The sequence below is a fragment of the Engystomops pustulosus genome, chromosome 5, assembly GCF_040894005.1.
Source record: "Engystomops pustulosus chromosome 5, aEngPut4.maternal, whole genome shotgun sequence".
Classification (NCBI taxonomy): domain Eukaryota; kingdom Metazoa; phylum Chordata; class Amphibia; order Anura; family Leptodactylidae; genus Engystomops; species Engystomops pustulosus.
This window is the reverse complement of record NC_092415.1, coordinates 54,106,158-54,122,974: the sequence shown is the minus strand read 5'-3', so window position 1 is coordinate 54,122,974 and position 16,817 is coordinate 54,106,158. Positions and strand designations below refer to the sequence as shown.

General features: G+C 44.8%; 1 long non-coding RNA gene across 1 annotated transcript; it reads left to right on the top strand.

The window, feature by feature from the left end:
* The first annotated feature begins 461 nt into the window (after positions 1 to 461).
* LOC140134012 (uncharacterized) lies at positions 462 to 10,122 on the top strand. Its single transcript, XR_011856022.1, has 3 exons — positions 462 to 682; positions 8,868 to 8,999; positions 9,109 to 10,122. It is a non-coding gene; the product is annotated as an uncharacterized lncRNA (long non-coding RNA).
* Positions 10,123 to 16,817: the final 6,695 nt, after the last annotated feature.

Genomic DNA, 16,817 nt, shown 5'->3' with positions numbered 1-16,817 from the left:
AGGACGTATAGAAGCAGTATTACTAGGAATAATGTGATCCTCTGCATCACACAGGGACCAAAGCCATTTACATGCTGGTAATGTTACAGAGGACTAAATGAGGGCTATCGGGTAACATATACATGTGCATACTGAGCTGTGCAGTGATGATCAGCTGTTATACCTGTCACTCATGGCAATGCACTGTCCAGTGCCATATGTAACATGATCAGAAAGTCAGACAGGTGGTCCGCAGTGCCTGTACAGAAGGAGTACAGCCGTGTTCACACTTGCCTGTATATTTAAAAAAATGTCACACTTGCATGTAAATATAAAAAAATGGTGCAATTTTGTGCAGGTGCTCCAGAAAATCTAATAGTGGCGCACGCTATTACTAAATCTAGTCTGTTTCAGGATGTGACACAGTCGCACCTTTTTTGGTGCACTTTTCAGAGTCACTTGGCGCAGACACAATAATATATCTAGGCCATTGTGAAGCCCGCTGGAGAGATGGCAACAGGCCCAGAACGTTGCATAGTGAGTGTAACCCAGGTGAGGTCACCATGAGGTTAGGTATAGGTGGTTCCATATTTCTGAGGGGCACGCTTATTAGAAGGGTTCCTTTAACCTCCCACGAAAACACACACACACAGGTTCTGCAAGCTTCTGAGTCTTCTGAAAGTAGTGAGGAAACGTGTATAAGGTAATTTCCAGGTGTTTTTTTTGTTGTTGTTTTTTTCTCTGAATAGCTGTTCCTTCCTTCGTAGTAAAGGTGACAGCCAGTGCAGTGGAGAGACGATTGTCACAGTCCGGACTTTCCAGTACATATCAGGTGGCTGCTGGGGACGGGATTAGCTGACGTAATGAGTCACGGAGGGTTGGGTGAAGGTTAGTTTTGGAATGTGACATCATATATTGTTAGCAGCACCAGGATACGTCTCAAGTTGTTGCTTGCACGATCAAATAGCCGCACTGGATGAGTAGCATATCATTGTCATATATGTAGTAGAGACCTCAGAGAGGAGTTGTGATCACCAGGTACAGCTGCATGTCCTACTTGTACATTCACTAGGCTAAAATCTGCAATGAGAATTAGCAAAACAAATAATTTTGTTGAATTTGGTAATCCACTGTACCGCAACTGCAAGTTTCTCCTAATATTAAGAAAGCAGTGAGTGACCCCTTACTTCATTGCCATATCAGACAGCGCTGATTCAAATAGGTAATGTTAGACTCATAACTGTATATGTGTCAGAGTTTCCATATGCAGATTACATTACCAATCCAACCAAATAAGATGAGATGAAATAGAGAGACAAGCAATATAATATTGTCCAGTACAAATACAGGCACCCTGACCCAATTATAGTGAATGTAGTCTATTATGTGACAAATCCAGCACTGTTGTTTTTTTTCTTCCTGAAATGGATCACAATGGGCCAGATCTATTAGACTGGCTGCGCCAGTTTTCCATCTGTCTTTGTAGTAGAGAGAATGGGGCATATTTATCTAGCAAATATGCAAATTATTGACAGGCTACTTGGGCGTGGAGCAGCCTATCTGGGCTGTGGGAGAAAAGGCTACTCCACACCCCAGTAGCCTCTGCCATCCCACCTCCTGATCTTGCTTGTGCTCTATGCTTATGTAGTCTCACCACTGGCTTCTTTGGAGGTCTTTGGATGTACATCTCTGCATACATGTGTCGCTTCCGCCAGCACTGATGCAGGAGAAACTGTGCATGCACAGAGCTCAGATGAAGCCAGTGGCGAGACTACAAGCAAGATCAGGAGTGCGCCAAAGCCACGCCAGGGGGCAGACAGCAAAGGCTACTGGGGCATGGATTAACCTTAGCCCCAACAGCCTGTACAGGCTACTCCACACCCCACTAGCCTCTTCTGATAATTTGCATATTTTCTAAATAAAGTTTATATCACCTTTGGCAACAGCCATGGATTAAAGAAAAACAGTTTAGGGCGGGCTCATGACAAAAGGAAGAACCTACCATCGGATATACCCTAGTGGTAGGTTTCCTTTCTGTGAAAACATCTACTTCCAGAAAACAGTGGTGGTTGACTAAACACTTATCAAATTACTACCAACATCCAAATATCCATTACTGCTACAACAACCTACCAGAAAGTATCCCTTACAACCATAGATCAGTCAACAAATGATTAGTGCACCAAAAAGTATGTAAATTGCAAACAGTTAAAAGTAATTTATTCCATATTTTTCACATGTAAATGATCCGAAATAATCCAAAACGCAATTACAAAGCTATGTTATCAAGGTAAACGCTGTACCATCACGTTTATGTAAAGTTTCTTGTTTCCTCAAGTCCATAAGTGACCAAGAAATAAAAATAATTATTAATTAAAAACTTTTGCCTCACAACAACCTGGCTGGATTTATGTGATGCCCAAGAAGGCAACAATTCAATGGGTTAAAAAAAGGGATAGATTAATCCAGCACTCTAAAAAAGAAAAAAAAAATTTATAAAAAAATATGCTTATTTCCATGCAGTGCTCCCCCTATTTGTCCTGACCCATCATGTGGGGAGCTAAAAAAAATTCTTTTAGTTTAATCCCCTCATTGTGATAGGAGACAATTAAGTGAATTAATAATCAGTGAACTAATCTCTTGCTTTAAGTGATCTTTACATGATCTTTTTGTGAAACTGTTTTCTTATGTTGTTGTGGTTGTTGTAGCAGTAATACACATGTTTGTTGTTATTTATTATGATGGTTCTTGGGTTTGTAATGGTATACATCATCCTTCTCTCAGTTCAATAAAAGTTGTAAAAAAACATTGGCCATAAAGTCCAACCTATAAACCCTACTTTGTTGTTCCAGAAAAAGACAAAAAAAATCAATTGGCTCATATTGGGGAACAATTTCTTCTCAACCGCAAATATGGAAGTCAGAATGGCTCCATTGGCATCCTGGCCCCTTTTGAACATGTCAAAATTATCAGCCATCACAACCTCCTGTGGCAGAGAGTTCCATAATCCCAAGAAGAAGAATCCCTGTCTATGCCAACGATAGCACCGCCTCTCCTCTTGATGTAGAGACTGTCTCTTTGTCTTGACCAGAGGCCTTTCCATAAAAAGACTATTAGAAGCCAAGGTCTCTGTTGGTACTCTATTCCCCATTGGTAACTCCCCTCTAGATTTGCAGATGCAGTAGTTGGGGGGGTTCCTTCTGTCTAGAAACCCACCCCTGACACCCCTAGAGAGTTGAGAGGTCTATGGATACCAGATTTACGTCAGTATAATAATGCAGCCCAATTGATAGATATCTTTGATCAGTTGTACTATGTCATATGGGCACAGATTAAAGCAGTAACCGCCAAAGCCTGCAAGCGCAAATACTGAAAGAAATACAGTAAGTACTTAGTGTTTTAGTATATGTGTTTCAGTTGTAATTGTCTGGATATTGCTTTATTTAGTTTATAATAATAGGGTACCATATTCTTCATTCGGGAATTTATATGTGGAGGATGTTTCTGGCCTTCCAAACTATTAGTCCTCTTTCATACTTGTGTTGCAGATCACGCTAGAGTCTGATCAGGGAGCGATCAGGATTTGATTTTTTATCAGTTTTCAGTCAGAGTTTGTTCAATGTCTGAGTTTTTCACGTGTGTGCTCTTCATGCGCACATAACGTGCGTGAAAAAGACTCAGGCCTGTGATCTATCTATTCTATGGCAACCAGTGAAAAACGCATTGCACTTGCAAGTGTCTCAGAGTGCGATGTGTTTTTGATGCATCTCCATAGACTTGTATGGTGCGTTTCACACGCGTGACTTGCAAAAGTAGAGCATGTCGAGATTTAAATGTGCTTTGAAAAAAAAAAAAGTTTTTACAATGGGGCAGATTTACTTACCTGGTCCCATCGCGGGTCTGGAGCAATTCACTAACATCCTGCGTCCGAGTTCCTTCCTGTGTCGCTGCTGCGCCGAGGTCTGCCGGAGTTCACCTGCTTCTTCCTGGTGCATGTGAGTGCTTGATCTTGCGACACAAATTCTTTTTTAAATTCCGCGGTTTGTCCGAATTCTGTCGGGTTGTCCGACGGCCACGCCACCCGACTTCTGTTGCATGCAAGTCGGCGCCAATGCACCAAAATCCGTTCGTATGCACCAAAATCCCAGGGCAATTCGACGCAAAACGGAAATATTCGGGAAACCCGACGAAAGTGCTGCGTTCGGACCCGTAGTAAATGAGCCCCAATGGGTCAGAGTGCAATGCAAATTCTGCACGTCAAAAGCGCATGCAGAACACGCACGTGAAAAACGCAGGTGTGCAAGGGGCCTAAGTCATAACGTTGTCTTGGAGTTCGGTTTGATATAAACACAAGAACTTTGGACGTCTGCATTTTGTAGCCCTAGCAACTTGGCAAGTTACATGCTCTATTTAACGGCACATAATTATTAGAGTAAATGCCATGTTTCTGTCACATGAGCTCCCATTGAATAATTCGGCAGCATTCATAAAATTTGTCACTGATAGCATTCCAGAGGCCGGGAAATATGGGAGAATATTTCCAGAATTTGCCATTTATATAACAATTTTTGGGCAAAATACATCATTTACTTAACGTTAAAGGGGGATTTTCTAAGTTCATTGTGTATCTGTATGAAGGATATACTTTATAATTCATGTAGTTGTAAAATGCTGTTTATTAACTAATCTGTCAGACGGGCTGACGGCTTGTTTGATAGCGTTTTCTGACCTTTCCTGAACAATCTTTACTTCCTAATGCAGCTGATTTGTAATGCATGGCATTTTTTATTTCACAATGTACGTTTCACTACCATGTCACAATGTCGTATCACTTTTTAATACTCATTATAGTCATTATTTCCAGAGTGATCTCATCAGACCTCAGCGCCCACAACGTCTGTCATGTGACGAGCAGCTGCGCGCCGAAGATGGTGATTAGGAGGAGAAAATAGGCTACCGGGGCGTGGAGTAGCCGCCTCGTGTAACCTCAGATGCGGCTACTCCACGCCCCAGTAGCCGCATAATAAAATTAGCATAAAACTTTGATAAAAGTTCCAAAAAAAGTGCGGGGACGTGAGGATTAGCCCTTAAAAGGGCTATTCTCACGTCCCATTGATCCACCTACCACCCGATCTACCTTTATAGGTAGATTTGTGGTGGTAGGTTCCCTTTAAGGACTCTTTCACATTGGTGTTGTTTTTCACATCAGTGGTTCAGTGATTTCCACGGAGGCCTCACATAGGCACTGTTTTCAATGGGGAGTTTCTTTTCATTGATGAGGCTGAAACCGAGGTGTTATGTTTTCAAAGAAATGATAAATCTCCAGTTTTTTTTTATGCAGATGCAGAGACAAAATGCAACGGACAACGGCACCAATGGGAAATAACCCTTATGGAGAGGTTTAAAGAGAACCCGTCATGCAAAATAACCCCCCTAAACTAAATATATTTTCATAAACTGCCATTAGAGAGCATTGCCTCTATCCCTTCATTGTCCCTCTACATGCCTGTAAACCTAAGCAATGAGGTCCTAAAGCTGTATGCAAATGACCTGTGAAATGTCCAATGAAGCATTAGCATATTCAAGCTGTCCACTCTATTCATGAGTGGGAGGCACAGCCACACCCCCAGTGCATGACTGACAGCCTGTATAATGATGTAAGGCTGTATAATGATGTGCTTCCTGGTGCTGGCGGCCACGCCCCCTGCAGCCTGTGTGTGCATGTGTGTGTGTATATAGGAGAGATACAGCAGCTCCAGGCAGCTATGTTACAGCAGAACATGTCAGATTCATGTGTTGCTGATGTCTGTGTCTCTCACCTGTGTATTAGGAGGATGCAGCATGTCAGCAGATGCAGCATACACACTAGCCATGCTTTACTATACATTACAGACAGACATGAGCAGGGGGAGGAGAGGGGAGGGGTAACAGGGGTGACATCACTGCCTCTGACCATGTGACCAGCCTCATTTACATGATAAAGAATAGATGATTTTACAATGAATAATGTATGAAATAACTAGATAAAGGCTGGGATGGATCCTTGTGAGCTGCTCCAACAGGTACAGGTGACAGGTCTAGTGGCAGAGACCTGATGACAGGTGTCCTTTAAAGGGGTTGTCCAAATTCAGCAAATAATTGATATTGTGTAAGGAAAAGTCATACAATTTTCCAATATGCCATCTGTGTCAATTCCTTGAAGTTCTCTAGACCTCTGCTTGCTGCCTTTTTATAGAAAGCTTCTATTTTTACTTGTAGCGGATAGAAATCTGTACACGGTTTTGTGATGCAAAAGCAATTATTATCACAGAGAGTAGATAGAGCAGTGTGATATAATGGCTCCATCACAAGATCACGGACAGATTTCTATCCACTGGACAGAGAAGCTTTCTACAGCAGGAGAGCAAGCAGAGATCTAGAAAACCATGAGGAATTTTATAACTATTTTTTACACAAACCATATCAATAACGCTGCAAACACCCAACTCTCAAGCCCGATGAACTCGACTGAACTCAACATGTCAGTTCACTCACGGTTTGCAGCGTTCGGGCCGTGCGATCCGGGCAGCATGCATTGCAAGTGTGATGCGAGTTCATCGCATCACACTTGCAAGTGTTTAACGGGCCCAACACCAATGATAACCATTTAAATCTTGGGCCGGATCAGCACCCCCTCATGATGTCATTGGGGGGCGGTGAAATGTTCCCATGACATCTGGGAGGCCCTTCATTTTGATAGTTTTGTAAAAGTCTGCCGCAAATAATATCTAAATGTTTAAATTTTGCCACATAAAAATTTTAATACAAAAGATCAAAGAGTCATACAGTCCGCAAAGCTCCTCAAACAAAAACATACACCTTACACAGGTCTGTACACGGAAATATGACAGGAGAAGTGGTCACACACAATTGTCAACATATTCATACAAACATCTAGACAATTAAACAGAATAATGGCACAGTCAAAAATGTTTTTAAAAATCAGTCTTTAACTCTTTTTGGTTTTTGTGTTTCCATTTTTTGCTCACCACCCTAAAAAATCCATAACTTTTTTATTTGAAAGGGCTTATTTTCTATGCAACAAATTGTCTTCCGTAGTGATGGTATTTAATATTCCATGCCGGGCACAGGAAAGCTAGGAAAAAATCCAAATGTGGTGAAATTGGAGAAAAAAACACATTTGCATCATTTATTTGTGGGCTCTGTTTTTTTACTGTGCACTCCAAATGACAGCTCAAATTTATTATTTGGGTTGGTATGCTCACAGAAATACCAAATTTATATAGGTTTTACAATGTTTAAATTAAAACCTTTTGTACAAAACAAAAAAATAGATTTTGCTCTATTCTAATGCTAATGATGCAAAATGGCATAAAAGTGTCGATTCAGAGATTTTGTTGCTATTTCCGTTCACCACCATCAATAGCCGTTTTTAAATTTTGATAGATCTGGCATTTTGAGACGCGGTGATACCTAAGGTGTTTTTATTGTTTATTACGTTTGATATCTTGGGAATGGGGGTTATTTGAATCTTTAGTTTTTTTATATTATTTTTTTAACTTTTTGTAACCAAACTGCAGAAACCAGATGCCGTCTCTCAAATGCCTTTGGCGGCATCGGAAGGGTTAGCACTCATAGCGGGTATTAGCGGTGGGTGTTTGCTGCAATATGTAGCAAACCCCACCTCTGTATGAAGAAGGCTCAGCCCATGAGCCCTCTTCATATAGCCTCCATACCTCACGCTGTACATGTGAAGATTCCTCCTGCCTGCCTCTAGGTTCCTGGATTATTAAATTACAGATTAGGGTCATATGCAGGCTGAAGGAATCCACCATCAGTTCTACTCTAGTAGATAGTAGAACTAATTACATTTTACATGTTAAGGAGGGTCCAAGAAAAAAAAATCCTGTCATATCCGGCCATACACCGTATAATGCCCTTGTGGGGCAAGTAGCTATGAAGCTGTACCTCAGTAGTGCATACAATCCTTCCTCTCCACCTGCCCTTGACCAGGTGCGGATTTGCTCCTAATAAGTCAAAAAAAGAGAAAAAAATGGTACATAAGTGTAAAGTCGCAAGGAGCACCTGGAATTTAAAGATATATAAGTAACACGGCACATAGTGCAGACAAGGGTGTACTTGAGAAACAACAGCAAAAGTCTCTTGCAAAAAAAAAAGTTGCAAAAAAGAAAAAAAAAAAAAAAAGCAGAAATTAAAGGGGTTATCCGGGTTTAAATTTTTTTTTATGGCCGGGCTGGGGAGGGATAGTTAAACATAATAAACATGGACTTACCTCCTCCGGCGCCGCCGATGTCCCGCGCCGCGGTCACTTCATTCCGTGCCCCTGTAAACAAACAGGGGCACGGAAGCCGCGCACAAGGAGCTTCCGGTCCGCGTTGTGGACGGCTCCTCCCATCCGTCCCTATCTCTCAGCGTTGTAAGCGCTGGGAGATGGTGCGCATGGGAGCATCCGGCCGGCCGGAAGCTCCCTGTGCGCACTGTTACTGAAACCGGCGCACGGAGAAGACGGGCCGCGGCAGCACCGGAGGAGGTAAGTACATGTTTATTATGTTTAAATAGCCCTCCCCAGCCCGTCCATAAAAAATTTTTTTAACCCGGATAACCCCTTTAAGGTCCATGTCCCCCATTCTGTCTATGACAAGATTCCAATAATGAGAATGAAGGCAGATGTGATGGGATTGTCATTGAAGAGTCAGTGAATTGCTGGAGATTAGCATTTTCATGTGACCTTCTGGCAGTCAGAATTACATTGATAACACTTGTGCTTTGAATTAAATAGAACTAAAACTTGATGACAATGAATAAAGCAAATATGCAATTCTATTTTAATATTTTACACATGTGAATTCTTCCTCTATGCAAAGCAGATTCCAAATCTCCTGAAACACTGGTTGGGAGAGGTGAGGCCTGAACAGAGGCGAAGGACTGTGCATGTTATTCTGCAGCCTCCTATGCAGTTGGAATATATCCAACAGTGACCCTTTCAACTGGACCAAATGGTAAAAGAACTATTATAAAGATCATATTACATTAATAATGTTTAGTCCAAAATAAAGTCAAGTACATTTAAATAAATTTTTAATTGTAAACTTTGTATTGTTTTGTTAGAATTATTGTACAACACGTTGGGATTAGCCAGATGAGAAAAGATGATGGAGAACCATACGAGGATGCATACTGTGTTCTGGGAGAATATCGGCAGAAGAATAACTAATATCCACATGGTCCTTTTGGATCAGAACGAAAAATTACTTATACCAAAGACATTATACGTCACGGAGCTGGGAGGATGGCATATATTGGACACATTGATGGGGGATAGCCAATATCGACACCAAAAGAAGTGGTTTTGTGGAGGGGCTGCGATATATGCAGCATATTTGCACGAACTGCACTTTAAATAGAGGTTTGAGTACTATAGGCGTTTTAGTAACATCATTTTAATGGGTCATTCATTCATTATTATATATATAATCTTTTTTTACTTGGTTTTGCACAACTTTTGTTTGTTTTTTTGTGTTCACTGTATTTTTGTAAGCAATTTTTGAGCCTGACTTTGGTGTGTATAGACGAAATGGAACAAAGGTGTTTTTACCTGTCTGATACTTTGGACATTAGCACTGTCACTTTAATAAGCACTTAACACTTTATATATATGATGCGGTCCCCCCCGTCCTCCCCTTCCCCCTTCCTCCCTTACCTCTTCTCTGAACACAGGGACGCACACTCCTAGATCCATGGGCAGGTGTGCGCACGGGTGCTGAGTGGCTCCGCCGCTGTCCCGGCCGGCGGCAATGCGCATGACCGGGTATCTGATAGCGCTGTCGGAAGTGGGGAAGGAGTCGGACCCGGAAGCTGCCCGTGTGTATAAAAACCGGCCTCCCAGCGTCAGTTTTGTACCCCCTGAAGAAGCGTGGGCGAAACGCGCGTTGGGGAGTCCGGGAGGCAACCACAGATGGCATACAATAGGTAGGACACTTGTCTGTTAATTTATATGGATGTGTTTATTATAGAACCTAGCAATATACCCTGTCATGTAGTCATGCGGCTTTCTGTCTCACCGGACCTTTTGTTTTGGATTCCCTCTGCATAAAACTTATTAATTACATCATTTTAATAGTGTATGACAGTACAATTTTGTGTCGTCAAAAATAAAGATTAATATGTATTGATTTTATATGAACGCTGTAACTCCGTTTGTTTGTGGTAATATACTAATTATGGTGGAGTAGTTATAGATTCTGAATATGGCAGGCCACGTGCCAAGACCCTAACTTCAGCAACATGAAGATAAGGTATTTATTACATTTAAATAAAACTGTAATAAACCAAAATATCTTTTCAACATACCCCTTTGACTATGATCTTTTTACCTGCTTGTCTAATAACCATATGGATAACGTGTGATGTGCCATCAGGGCAATACTGATGGCTACCTTAATACTAAACCATTCATTAAATACCCTCCTTAGCACTTTTTGAAGATTGCATAAAGTGCTTACAAAGCGCTTTACCCCATCTCTTAGAGAATTGCACACCTGCACCGGTCTCTCCCTCTCATTGGGGCACATTTACTAAGGGTCCGCAGCCGCGAATCCGTCGGGTTTTTCCCGAATATTTCCGCTTTGCGCTGTATTTCACGGGATTGTGGCGCACGCAATCTATTTTTGGCGCAAACTTTCACGCGACAGAAATCGGGGGGCATGGCCACCGGACAACCCGAAGGATTCGGAAAAACCGCGGAATTTAAAAAGCCATTTGTGTCGCAAGATCAAGCACTCACATACACCAGAAAAAAGCAAGTGAACTCCGGCGGACCTCGGCGCAGCAGCGACACCTGGTGAATATCGGCGCACGGACCTTATTGAACGTCGGAGAACCCGCCGCTGGATCGCGACTGGACCGGGTAAGTAAATGTGCCCCATTGTCTCTGCCTACCCTGACAACGCCTTTTAATACATTTGGAAACATAAGGAAACCATTCCCTCCAATACACTCCCATTTAGAACAGGTCCAAAAGTCTTAAGGAACTTCCATAATGTTATACTGATGTTATCTGTCACATATAGGGTAGGAGTTAAGGAGACACAATGGACGATACAGTACTCAGTGTAACACCTGTGACCGACCTTCAGCATCATCCTCTGTCCCTAAATTATGGCAAAGGATACCCTACTGGCTGTAATTTTTTACTTAGTTTGCATTCTCTTCTGCACGTGAACTTATTCCACTCCTGGACAGCTGCCTCCTCTACTTATATTCCTATCCTGCCAGTATTGATGTCATGGAACCATACTAGTTACCTTCTGGAGTGGGTCTATTGCCTCCTACTTCTGTACTGCATAGTCCTCTTTTATTAGGGGGGGCAATTTATGGTATGATAATTTTAGGGGTCTAAATTTATTTTGGGCTAAAGTATATTGTTCATTATAGGGTTAATATATAGTATTATTTATTATGGAGTGTCTCAATTGATTTTGGGGACAAAATATTTAATAATGTGTTGTTCTGGAATTATGCTACATATATCAGACATTATAATGTTGTGCCACCATAATAGAGTGAGACCTCCAATGTGGCTTAGGAGGCATTGACCTTCCCTCTGTGTGTGAACTCTGCTTTATGTCTCTGGCAGTGTTTAAACTGTTGCACCTGTGACACAGTCAGGGGTTTGTTGCTGGATGGGAGGTATTATCCTCTCAGCTTGTGTTGCTCAGAGTAATGCAGCAAGCTGAAATCAAGCACCGGACCAAACTTCAAGCACCGGTCCAAACCGGGTTTTCAGGGTGTTCCAGCTAACAAAGCTGAGCTGGAAGTGTGCACAAGAGAATGGAGTGAGCTCTAGTCTCAGAGGGAGAAGCTTGTTCCAAGAGCAAACACGTGTCCTGTCTAGGAGGACAGGTTGGCTGTTTTGGACTTTAAATGAACTAAGTGCTATGCAGCAGCTTCTGCAAGGTGTGAACATACACCAACAATTTGGACTATTTGTGAAGACCCTGCTACTGGGTGAGAAGGCCAAGCCTGGTCTGTATGTTTATGTTTTAAACAAGCATGAAGACAATGCTGGATTTTTGTTCCATTTGTTTTGTGGTGTGAATAAACACTGAACTGAACTGAGAACTGTCTCTTTCCCTCTGTCTGCGACCGCTGCCTAGCTTATACCTGAGCAATACCCCACAATTGGTGGCTTGGAGCGGGCAAAACGCAGTGAGGGTGGTGCAAAACCGGAGTTTTTTTCTGGGCACCATTGCATGTCGTGGATTAAACCTGCAAAGTTTCAGCTAGCATCACCGGACAAGATGGAGGAGCTGATTAAACAACTTGTGCAAGCTAATGTTCAACAGCAGATGGCACACTCTGAGGCTATGCAGGCCCAGCAACAGACTAACGACTTACTGCTACAACAAATAAAGGCGCTGCGTGAGACTCCAACAGTGGTGACCCAGCTACAGCCTGCGGCCAGAGAGAGAGTCCGAACTGCGCTGAGAAAGCTGACAGCGGAGGATGACGTAGAGGCCTTCCTGGCGGTGTTCGAGAGAACGGCAGAGCATGAGGGGCTGCAGCCTGACCAGTGGGCTGAAGTGGTGGCCCCGTTCCTGACTGGCGATGCGTTAAAGGCATATTTTGACCTCACTCAGGAGGATGCCCTGGACTACAAGAAGTTGAAAGGTGAGATCCTGGCACGCATGGGAGTCAATGTTTATGTGCGGGCCCAACGTGTATATCAGTGGGGGTTTGTGGAATCCCGAGCTGCCAGGTCTCAAGCTTATGACCTACTGCACCTGGTAAAAAGGTGGCTTCAGCCTGAGACTTTAACCCCAGCCCAAATAGTGGAGAGGGTGGTGGTAGACCGTTTTGTGCGCACCCTGCCGGTTGCCATTCAGCGCTGGGTAGGTCAAGGTGATCCAGGTAATTTAGACCAGCTGGTTGGTCTGGTCGAACGTTATATAGCCACCCAGGACTTTGTGCGGGACTGTACCCCTACACGTAAGCCACCCCGTCCCTCACCCCCACTTGCAGTGACTGAGGAAAAGCCCCGACCTTCTGCTGGGAGTAGCTCCCCAACGATGTCCAAACAACGTTCCACAAAGTTTCGTGAGGTCCCCACACTCCGCTGTTGGCGCTGTCATGTCCTGGGACATGTGGCTGCAAATTGCCCCTTGGCCTCCGAACCTATGGACTGTGGGTACGCTCGCCGTACTTCCTTCTATGCACGGCCTGTATGTACCGCTGACGTCCTGGATGCAGATAGGGCACCTCCCATGTGCCCAGTGTCCGTTGATGGGTGCAGGGCTAATGCACTACTTGACTCAGGGAGCCTAGTGACCATAGTACGGGATACCCTGGCGCTACCCTCTCAGTTCACTAGTCGCAAGGTTCGAGTATTGTGTATTCATGGAGACTTAAAAGATTATCCAACCGCACTGGTGGTCATAAAAACACCTGCTGGGAGGAAAGTCCACGAGGTGGCAGTAGCATCAAATCTGCCCTATGACCTAATTATAGGAAGAGACTTTCCATTATTCTCTGCACTATGGCCATCGTTACTGCATGTCAGTCCCCAGGGGTCAGGGAGAGCAATAGCTGAAGGTCATGTTCCAGACCTAGAACCAGAACCTTGGGAACCCGAGGCGGAAGGGCCAGCGGTAGGGGTGACCGCCACTTCGGTGGATGATGGGGAGACACTACCAATGAATGTAATGGTTGGGGAAGTAGAGGACTTGCCGCCAGGCCCTGAATTGTCAGACTTAAACGTCTCTGGTGACAATTTTGGTACGGCGCAACTCCGGGACCAGACTCTGTCCCGAGCCTGGGGGAATGTGTTAATGGTTGAAGGTGAGCCACAACAACCAGGAGCTGAGGCAGTTTTTCCTCGTTTTGTGGTTCACCATAATTTACTGTATCGGGTCACCCAACTACGGGGTGAGAATGTTGAACAATTAATAGTGCCTCAGGCATATCGTAGGATGGTACTGGATCTTGCTCACCAACATGTTTTAGGTGGACACCTTGGGCCGCAGAAAACCCAGGACCGTATACTGCAGCGATTTTACTGGCCCAGTGTGTTCAAAGAGGTGGAAGAGTTTTGTAAGTCCTGTCCGACCTGTCAAATAACTAGCCCCCAGCAGCACTTCCGCAGTCCCCTAGTACCCCTCCCAATTATCGAGGTACCTTTTGAGAGAATTGCCATGGACCTTGTGGGTCCAGTACCTAAATCTGCTAGGGGTCACCAACATATTTTAGTTGTCCTTGACTACGCAACCCGGTATCCAGAAGCAGTGCCACTGCGTCATACCTCTGCCAAACTTATAGCTAAGGAGTTAATGGAGATGTTTTCAAGGGTTGGGATACCTAAGGAGATTCTGACAGACCAGGGGACTCCCTTCATGTCGAAGGTCATGAAGGAACTCTGCAAGTTGCTGGGGATTAAACAGTTAAGGACTTCAGTTTACCACCCCCAAACAGACGGCCTGGTGGAGAGATTTAATCAAACTTTGAAAAATATGCTGAAAAGAGCAGTGTCCAAGGATGGAAGGGACTGGGATCTGCTTCTGCCCTATCTTATGTTCGCAGTGCGAGAGGTGCCCCAGGCCTCTACTGGGTTCTCGCCCTTTGAATTACTATATGGCAGACATCCCCGAGGTTTGCTGGACGTGGCCAAAGAGGCATGGGAGCAACAGCCCACTCCGCATAAGAGTGTCATTGAATATGTCACTAAGATGCAGGAGCGGATGGAGACAGTGTTGCCCCTTGTCAGGGAACATATGGAGGCGGCTCAGCGAGCCCAGAGTCAGGTCTACAATAGAGTAGCTAAGGTGCGGAGCTTTAACCCAGGAGACAGAGTCTTGGTTTTAGTACCAACGGTAGACAGTAAGTTCCTCGCAAGGTGGCAAGGCCCTTACGAAATTCTGGAAAAGGTAAGCAATGTAAATTACAAGGTACATCAGCCAGGGCGGCGGAAGCCAGAGCAGGTCTACCATGTCAATTTGCTAAAGCCTTGGAGAGATAGGGAGACCTGCGTTGGGAGCACCCCGCAGCCGGTATGTTTAGGGGAAGGGAAACCAGTACCTCCAACTGTTCCCGGGGAAGCGGCTGCCACAGTGCGCATTGCTGACAGCCTTTCCCCTAAACAGGCTCAAGAGGCCAAGGAGTTCATTAGTCGGAACACGGACGTGTTCTCTGACCTCCCTGGACGTACTTCCGTAATCCAACATGACATTGTCACGGAGCCCCAGGCAAAAGTCCGGCTAAAGCCGTACCGGGTGCCCGAAGCTCGGCGACAAGCCATCACGGAGGAAGTACAGTTGATGCTGCGGCTGGACGTAATTGAAGAGTCAAGAAGTGAGTGGGCAAGCCCAATAGTTTTGATACCCAAACCAGATGGGACGCTACGTTTCTGTAACGATTTTCGTAAACTGAACGAAGTGTCCAAATTTGATGCTTATCCCATGCCCCGGGTGGACGAGCTAATTGAGCGCTTAGGACAGGCCAGGTATTTTTCTACCTTGGACCTCACTAAAGGGTACTGGCAAGTGCCCTTGACGGAGGCTGCCAAGGAGAAAACTGCCTTTATCACACCTGAGGGACTATTTCAGTATAAAGTGTTACCCTTTGGCCTACATGGCGCCCCGGCCACGTTCCAGCGTTTAATGGACATTGTGCTTCGTCCACATCGGCGTTACGCGTCAGCGTACCTCGATGATATTGTCATTTTCAGTGCTGACTGGGAGAGTCATCTGGCAAAAGTGCAGGCTGTAGTAGACTCCCTCCGTAGGGCCGGGCTAACTGCTAACCCAAAGAAATGTGCCATAGGGCTAGAGGAGGCACGGTACTTAGGCTATATCATTGGGCGTGGAGTCATCAAACCCCAGATGAATAAGGTAGAGGCAATACGGAGTTGGCCACGACCTGTCACCACCAGGCAAATAAAGTCATTCCTGGGGATGGTGGGGTATTATATGAGATTTATTCCCCATTTTGCTACTGTAGCGGCTCCATTGACAGGGCTCCTGAAGGGACGTAAGACAGTGATGGTTCGCTGGAATGACCAAGCGGAGAAGGCTTTTTTCGCTTTGAAGTCGGCCTTGTGCGGGTCACCAGTCCTGGTGACACCCGACTTCAAGAGGGAGTTTGTAGTACAGACCGATGCCTCTGAAGTGGGCCTCGGTGCTGTACTATCTCAGGAAATTAATGGGGAAGAGCATCCTGTTGGGTTCCTGAGTCGCAAGCTCACCCCAGCCGAAACCAGGTACAGTATAGTGGAGAGGGAGTGCCTAGCCATCAAGTGGGCACTCGAGTCTCTCCGCTATTATCTGTTGGGGAGGAAGTTCCGACTGGTGACTGACCATTCACCTCTCAAGTGGATGAGCCAGGCCAAGGAGAGGAATGCTCGGGTCACCAGATGGTTCTTGTCTCTACAGAACTTCAAATTCACAGTGGAACACAGAGCAGGCCGGCTACAGGGGAATGCAGATGCCCTGTCCCGGGTGCACTGTCTGGCGAGTGTTCATCCCCTCAAGGTTGAACAAAGGGAGGGGGTATGTGACACAGTCAGAGGTTTGTTGCTGGATGGGAGGTATTATCCTCTCAGCTTGTGTTGCTCAGAGTAATGCAGCAAGCTGAAATCAAGCACCGGACCAAACTTCAAGCACCGGTCCAAACCGGGTTTTCAGGGTGTTCCAGCTAACAAAGCTGAGCTGGAAGTGTGCACAAGAGAATGGAGTGAGCTCTAGTCTCAGAGGGAGAAGCTTGTTCCAAGAGCAAACACGTGTCCTGTCTAGGAGGACAGGTTGGCTGTTTTGGACTTTAAATGAACT